Source organism: Chiloscyllium plagiosum, chromosome 3, assembly GCF_004010195.1.
Source record: "Chiloscyllium plagiosum isolate BGI_BamShark_2017 chromosome 3, ASM401019v2, whole genome shotgun sequence".
Taxonomy (NCBI): domain Eukaryota; kingdom Metazoa; phylum Chordata; class Chondrichthyes; order Orectolobiformes; family Hemiscylliidae; genus Chiloscyllium; species Chiloscyllium plagiosum.
In genome coordinates this window covers 43,633,418-43,642,177 of record NC_057712.1, presented here as the reverse complement: position 1 = coordinate 43,642,177, position 8,760 = coordinate 43,633,418, and the positions used below count along the sequence as shown (strand labels likewise).

The 8,760-nt window shown below is 42.1% G+C and overlaps 1 long non-coding RNA gene across 3 annotated transcripts in view; it reads right to left on the bottom strand.

The window, feature by feature from the left end:
• The window catches only part of LOC122543122, a 90,014-nt gene extending 81,701 nt beyond the window's left edge, over positions 1-8,313 (bottom strand). For all 3 annotated transcript variants that reach the window (XR_006309921.1, XR_006309922.1, XR_006309923.1), the window contains exons 1-2: positions 8,244-8,313; positions 6,830-6,977 (exon numbers count right to left, since the gene is read on the bottom strand). This is a non-coding gene — a long non-coding RNA (uncharacterized LOC122543122). The remainder of the gene's footprint in view (positions 1-6,829; positions 6,978-8,243) is intronic.
• Positions 8,314-8,760: the final 447 nt, after the last annotated feature.

Sequence of the window (8,760 nt, the reverse complement as noted above, 5' to 3'; positions counted from 1 at the left end):
GTGCAAACTCCACACAGTCAGTCGCCTGAGTCGGGAATTGAACCCGGGTCTCTGGCGCTGTGAGGCAGCAGTGCTAACCACTGTGCCACCATGCCGCAACAGCTTAAATATCTTTCTTTCAAAAATTCCCAATCCGCAATGACAGATTCATACAGCAGGGAGACAGCCTACAGTCCAACCAGTCCATGCCAAATATGCAACAGCTTAAATATCTTTCTTTCAAAAATTCCCAATCCGCAATGACAGATTCATACAGCAGGGAGACAGCCTACAGTCCAACCAGTCCATGCCAAATATAATCCTAAATTAAACTAGTCGTACCTGCTTGTTCCTGATCCATATCCCTCCAAACCTTTCCTATTCATGTACTTACCCAAATGTCTTTTCAAAATTTAATTGTTCTCATATCCACCACTTCCTCAGGAAGGTCATTTCACCCACAAACCACCCTCCATGTAAAAAATTTGCCAGTGTCTTTAAATCTTTCTCCTTTCACCTTAAAATTGTGCCCCAAGTCATGAAATCCCACATCCTAGGGAAAAGACAACTATCATTAACATTATTTTATAGACTTCTTTAATGTTGCCTCTCCACCTCTTACATTCTAGTGAAAAAGTCTCAGCCTATCCAAAAGAATCAGAGTCATAGATATGCACAGCATGGAAATAGTCCCTTTAGTCCAACTCGTCACACAACGAGATATTTTACATTAATCTAGTCTCATTTGCCAGCATTTAGCCCTATCCCTCTAAACCCTTCCCATTCATGTACCCATCCAGACGTCTTTTAAATGTTGCAATTGTACCAGCCTCCACCACTTCCTCTGGCAGCTCATTCCAGATATGCACTACCGTCCTCATCAAAATGTTGCCCCTCAGGTCCCTTTTAAATCTTTCCCATCCCACTTTAAACCTATGCCATCTAGTTTTGAACTCCCCTACCCTGGGGAAAAGACATGTGCCCCGTATGATTTGATAAACTTCGAGAAGGAAACCCCTCATCCTCCGAAGTTGCAGGGAGGAAAGTCCCAGCCTATTCAGCCTCTCCCTATAGCTCAAACCCTCCAACCCTGGCAACATCCTTGTACACCTTTTTCTGTTGATAAACTTCGAGAAGGAAACCCCTCATCCTCCGAAGTTGCAGGGAGGATAGTCCCAGCCTATACTCAAACCCTCCAACCCTGGCAACATCCTTGTACACCTTTTTCTGAACCCTTTCAAGTTTCACAAATCCTTTCCATACAAGGGGGACCAGAATTGCATGCAGTATTCCAAAAGTGCCCTAAACCAATGACCTCCAGAGCTGCAACATGACCTTCCAACTGCAATACCGCGTGCTCTGGCCAATAAAGAAAAGCGTACAAAAAGCCTTCTCACTAACTTGTGAACCTGCAACTTCACTTTCAAGGAACAATGAACCTGCACTACAAGATCTCTTTGTTCAGCAACACTCCTCAAGACCTTACCATTAAGTATAGAAGTCCTGCCATAATTTACCTTTCCAAAGTGCAGCACCTCACATTTATCTAAATTAAACTCCATTGCCACTCCTCAGCCCATCTGCCCATCTGATCAAGGTCCTGTTGTAATCGGAGTAACTTTCTTTATAACTCAAACCTTCCATACCCAGCAACATCCTGGTAAATCTATTCTGAACTCTCTCCAACTTAATGACATCCTTCCTATAAACTGGGCAATCAGAACTGGACACAGTATTCCAGATGAGGCCTCAGCAATGTCCTGTACAACCTCACCATGACTTCCCAACTTCTATACTCAAAGAACTGAACAATGAAAGAAAGTGTGCCAAACGCCTTTTTAACCACCATATGTGACACAAACTTCAAAGAATTATGTACCTACACTCCAGGTCCCTCTGCTCTACAACACCATCCAAGGTCTTACCATTAATTGTATAAGAGCTACTGTTGGGGGAGAAAGTGAGGACTGCAGATGCTGGAGATCAGAGCTGAAAATGTGTTGCTGGAAAAGCGCAGCAGGTCAGGCAGCATCCAAGGAACAGGAGAATCGACATTTCGGGCATAAGCCCTTCTTCAGGAATGAAGAAGCTACTGTTGTTTGTCGTCCCAAAATGAAATACCTTCCATTTATCCAGATTGAACTCCATCTGTTAGCAACACAGCCAGTGCCCCGCTGCACACATATTTCATAAGGAGCAGATGTAGGCAATTCAGCTGCTTAACCCTACTCCGCCATTCAATACCATCACGGTATTTCATGATCTCATTCCTGATGAAGGGCCTGTACTCTCGAGACCTAAGTTGCTCAATAACCTTTAGAGTCATAGAGTTGTCCAACACAGAAACAGACCCTGAAGTCCAACTCATCCATGCTGACCAGATATCATAAATTAATCCAGTCCCATTTTCCAGCATTTGGCTTATATCCTTCCAAACCTTTCTTATTCATGTATCCATCCAGATGCCTTTTAATTTTATAATTGTACCAGCCTGCACCACATCCTCTGGCATCTTGTTCCATACATGAATCACCCTCTGCAATGAAAAATTGCTCCTTAAGGTCCCTTTAAATCTTTCCCCCTCACTTTAAATCTACCCCTCCTAGTTTTAGACACACCCTACCCTGGAAAAAAAAGACCTTGGCTATTCATCCTATCCATGCCCCTCATGATTTTATAAATCTCTATAAAAGTCACCCTTCAGCGTTTCGGGGGAAAACAGCCACAGCCTGCTCAGCAATAACCTGCTCAGTGACATCGAGTTTGGGTTCAATCAGGGCCACTCAGCTCTAACCTCATTAAAGCCTTGGTTCAAATATGGATAAAAAAGCTGAAATCCACAGGTGTGGTGAGAGGGTGACTGCCCTTGTCCTCAAGGATGCATTTGACTGAGTGTTGCATCAAGGAGCCCAAGCAAAACTGGAATCAATGGGTATCAGACAGAAAATGCTTGATGGTCAGAGTCATACCTGACACATCAGAAGATAGTGGTGGTTGTTGGTGGTCAGTCATCTCAGGTCCAGGACATCTCTGCAGGCGTTCACAGGGTAGTGTCCTAGACCTGACCATCTTTAGTTGCTTTGTCAATGAATTTCCCTCCATCAAAAGGTCAGAAGTGGGGATGTTCACCAATGATTGCACAATGCTCAGCACCATTCACAACTCCTCAGACACTGAAGCAGTCCATGTCCAAACGCAACAAGATCTGGACAGTATCTAGGCCTGGGCTGACGACTGGTAAGTAACATTCGCACTACCACCATCAATCAAACCACTGCCCCTTTACACTCAATGGTGTTACCATCACTGAATACCCCACTATCAATATCATTGATCAGCAACTCAACTAGACTCACCACATAAATGCAATGGCTGCAAGAGCAGGTCAGAGGTTAGGAGTACTGCATTGAGTAACTCACCTCCTGACTCCCCAAAGCTTGTTCACCATCTACAAGTCACAAGTCAGGAGCATGATGGAATACTTCCCACCTGTCTGGATGAGTGCAACTCCAACAACGTTCAAGAAGCTTAACACCATCTGGGACAAAGCAGTCTGCTTGATTGGCACTACATCCAAAGTATCTACTCCCTTCACCACTGACACTCAGTAGCAGCAGTGTGTACTACCTTCCAGATGGACTGCAGAGATTCAAAGATCCTCAGACAACACCTTCCAAACCCACAACCACTTCCATCTAAAAGGACAAGGGCAGCAGATATATGGGAACAAACCCTTCAGATTCCGTCCAGGACACACATCATCCTGACTTGGAAGTACATTGCCATTCCTCCACTGTTGCTGGGTCAAAATCCTGGAATTCCTTCCCTAAAAGCGTTGTGAGTCAAGCCATGGCAGGTGGACTGCAGTGGTTCAAGGATGCAGCTCACTACCACTTTCTCAAAAGGCAACTAGCAATGGGCACTAAATGCTGGCAACACCCCATATCCCACATAATGAACTTTTAAAAATAGGTGCATAAGTCAAGAAAGATGGTGGGACAGGTTGAGATGTGCAGAATTAATGCATACAGTCAGGAGACAGTTCAAATCTGACCATGGTAGCCATTGGAATCTTAATAGTCTTTTTGGAAGGAAATCTTCCATCTTTACCTAGTCACACCTACATGTGACTGCAGATTTATTCCACGTTGATTCCTAAGTGCTGTCTGATGTGGCCTAGCATCCATTAAGTTCAAAGGCCATTGCAACAAATCTGGCCTAACTGATTATGCCAATTTCTCATTAAATTGCAAGTTTAAGAAAAGCATATCCTAAGCTTTATTAGTAAGAGCACATAGAGCACATGAAAAGGACATTTATGTTGAATTTGTATAAGACATTTAAATTTCAGCATTGGCTGGAGGATTGAGTCTATGTTTTGCACTGCACTTTGCAAAAGTTATAAAAGTGTTGGACAGAGTGCAGAAGTATTTTACAAAAAGGTTGAGGATGAAGAACCTCATATGAAGATAGCTTGAAGAATTTGGAGAAGACTTTTCTTGGAGAAAAGAGAAGATCTGATAGAGATATTCAAAAGCATAAGGGAACACGAGTGGAATACGAGAAATTGTTCCGACTTGTGGAAGGAAGAGGGCATAAATATAAAGTGAAAACAAAAAATGCTGGAAATCACAATGGTCAAGCAACATTTATGGAGAGAAAACAAGCTAATGTTGAGTCTAGATGACTCTTCAGAGAACTTAGACCGGAAACGTTAGCTTGCTGTCTCCCTACAGATGCTGCCTGACCTGCTGTGATTTCTAGCATTTTTTTGTTTTCAGCACAGATTCTAGCATCTTCAATAATTTACTCGGATTTGAAGTAGTTGGAAAAATCAATGAGAATGATGTTGCGATGCAGCAAAAAGGTGGATAAATCCTCAGGACCTAATCAGGTGTACCCTAGAACTCTATGGGAAGCTATGGAAGCAATTGCTGAGCCCCCTTGTTGAGATATTTGGATCATCGATAGTCACAGGTGAGATTAAGACTGGAGGTTGGCTAACTTGGTGCCACTATTTAAGAAAAATGGTAAGGACAAGCCAGGGAACTATAGACCATCGAGCTGGACAATGGTGGTGGGAATTCTGAGGGACAAAATTTGCACATATATGGATAGTCAAGGACTGATTAGGGATAGTCAACATGGCTTTGTACGTGGGAAATCATGTCTCACTAACTTGAATGAGTTTTTTGACGTAGTAACAAAGAGGATTGATGAAGGCAGAGTTGGACATGATCTATGTGAACTTCAGTAAGGCATTCAACAAGGTTCATCATGGTGGACTGATTAGCAAGTTAGATCACATGGAATACAGGGAGAACTAGCTATTTGTAAGAGAACTGGCTCAAAGGTAGAAGACAGATGGTGGAGATGCAGGGTTGCTTTTCAGACTGGAGACCTGTGACCAGTGATGTGCCATAAGGATCGGTGCTGAGTCCACTAACTTTGTCATTTTATCATTTCTATAAATGATTTGGATGTGAACATAAGAGGTAAGGTTAATAATTTTGCAGATGACACCAAAATTGGAGGTGTAGTGGACAACAAAGAAGGTTACCTTAGAGTACAACAGGATCTTGGTCAGATGGGCCAATGAGCTGAGGAGTAGCAGATGGAGTTTGATTTAGATAAATGTGAGGTGCTGCATTTTGATAAGGCAAATCAAGACCAGACTTCTACACTTAATGGTAAGGTCCTGGGGCATGTTGCTGAACAAAGAGACCTTGGAATGCAGGTTCATAGCTCCGTGAAAGTGGAGTCTCAGGTAGGTAGGTTAGTGAAGAAGGTGTTTAGTACACTTTCTTTTATTGGTCAGAGCACCAAGCATAGAAGTTGAGACGTCGTGTCGCACCTGTACAGGACATTGGTTAGGCTATTTTTGGAATATTGTGTGCAATTCTGGCCTCTCTACTATAGGGAACAATAATGTGAAACTTGAAAGGGCTCAGAAAAGACTTACAAGGATGTTGCAAAGGGTTGGAGGGTTTGAGCTATAGGGAGAGGCTGAATAGGCTGAAGCAGAGGCTGAGGGGTGACTTTATAGAGGTTTATAAAATCGTGAGGGGAATGGATAGAGTAAATAGACAAGGTCTTTGCCCTGGTTTGGGGGGTGAGGGAGTGGGGAAGAATCTCATAGGCTTAAGGTGAGAGAGGAAAGATTTAAAATGGAATGAAGGGGCAATTTCTTCCATACAAATGGTGGTGGTGCCAGAGGAAGTGGTGGAGGCTGGTACAATTACAACATTTAAAAGACATCTGGATGGGAACATGAATAAGACAGATTTAGAATGATATGGGCCAAGTGCTGGCAAATGAGCCAATATTTATTTAGGATATCTAGTCTGCATGGATGAGTTGGACCGAAGGGTCTGATTCCATGCTGTATATCTCTAGGATGCCAAGTCTAAGTAGTTAGGATCTGGAATGCACTGCTTGAGAGCATGGTCAGAGAATTCAATCAAGGGCTTCAAAGGGAATTAGGTACATCCGAAAATGAATAAATTCAGGATTTTTGGAGAAGGCAGGAGAATGGCACGGAGTGAAACGTTGTTCAGAAAACTGGCACAGACACAATGGACTGAATGGTCTCCTGTTGCACAACAATTCTGCACTTAGATCACCCTTCAATAACTTAAACTCACCCAGCCCTGTAATCTAACTCAGAGCACTTGTATTTTTCTGGTGATTTTACTCTAGCACCTTCTCCAAGAGTAATTTATCTTATTGTGCAGCATTCAAAATTGACCACAAATGGGCTCTGATCAAGGCTCTGCACAGCTGAAGCATCATTTTTGAATTCTGATGCATTTGAAAAAGATATTATTAACCCGTCCATTGCTGTTTGTACCTGTGCAACAACTTGAGATTTGTACAAATGGACAGTGATCTCCCTTTGCTCCTCAACTCTCACTGAAGAAAGTGCTCCTCTTTGTCAAATTCAGATCCAAGTGAACATCCATTTCAATTTCATTCCAGTCCAATCCATTCACCGATCCCTGCGAAAGTGAGAGTAAAATGGGTCACAGTTCAGACAGAGATGAGGAGCAATTTCTTCTGTCAGAGTAGTGATTCAGTGGAATAATTTACTGCAAAGGGCTGTTGAGGTTGGATTATTAAGTATATTCAGAGTTGGAATAGAGAAATGATTAATCGGTAAGGAAGTACAGGGTTATGGGAAGAGGCAAGAAAGTGGAGTTCAGATTATCAGCAAGTATCCCTGCTGTGTTTTAATGAAGTTCAGCTTTAGAATTTATATCTTTCAGACATTGGCTTTTGATATATATTAAAATCATACCATATGGTAAGAGATAATTCAGTGATAACTCTTTGTATCCATCCACTGCCACAAAGTCTTGACAGACACCTTCTGCTGCTCATTATCCTCAATCTCTGTGACTTTGGACTTGGCCAATCATATCACCCTTCTCTCCACAGATGCTGCCAGACCTGCTGAGACTTCCCAGCAATCTCTACTTTTATATGACTCTGATCATTCACCATGGGCTGCTCTCTATTTCCACAGATTGCCCTTGTATGGTTCTAGTCCCTTGTCAGACTGCATCCAGCTCCCCTTCAGCTGGGTGTCCCTAAATAATGTTCTCTCTGAAGTGCTTCTAAACCATATCACCCCCCCCCCCCCCAAACTCTCCAAAACACAGTCCTATGCTTTACCCCATTCCCCAATCTCTATGCCTGAGATAGCACAATGAACTGTAATAGTTCCAGAGACCATTCACAGCCATGTTCTCAAGAGCAATTGGGGATAGGCAATAAATGCCAACCCAGCCCACAAATCTCATGAATAAAGGATATCCCAATTAAAATCAGGGGATTCAGTTGGAGTGTCTCCTTAATTCCCATCCCCATTCCTCCTCTTAAATCCATGACTACTTCCCTGCTCTCATTCTTGCCAACTTAGATTAAAAATTGAGTATTTTTGAATAATTTGTCCTACAAAGCAGAAGTCAAACCCCTCTGCTAATTAAAACTAACACCCCAGAAAAGCTCAAATCATCTACTAGAAGTATGAGTGAGCAAAAGAGAACCTGATTTCCACTGTTTAAAGAAATAATAAGTTTAACTCTAACAGTGAACACTTAACAAAAGCTACAAAAAAAAATTATCCAACCCTAACTCTATTAATATGCTCCAATTATTAAACATTAGATCAACTTAATCCCTCAAAGTCCATACAGTCTCTTATATTATCTTCCCCCAGTTCTCCTATTTTTTCAGTGTCTTTGTCTTCAATTTCTCAATACCTTTAATAGATGATGCCTTCTGAGAGATTTCTTTTGAGAACCCTTTTCAGATGACATGTGTTCTTCAGTTTAGCACTGATTAATTTTCTGAATGCCCTTCCTTTTTACAGCCCCAAGACTCGTACCCTCTCATTGGTCCATTGTTGTCAATACAATAAAATTCAAATTCAATTGGTTTTTAGTATCCTGGGCATAATTTAAATTAATTGGTTAAATTCAAATTCGGTTGCTTTAACAACAAAGCACAACCCCAAGCTGATTGCTAAATATTATCAATTCTCAGCACTCTCTCTGCACGTCAGCTAATCACAGTCACATGTGCTGTCACAATCTCTCAACTCAGGAAAGGCACTTCTCTTTTAAAGTGACCACACAGTCTTTCAGCTTCATAACATTGTGCTATTCAAACTGGAGCCATTGGCACAGCTGGAATTCTCCGAATATTTATCCTCTTTCAAAGAGGGAGGACAGCAGAAACAGTTCCATCCAGTTGCTGAAGGTTTTGCATCTAAAACAA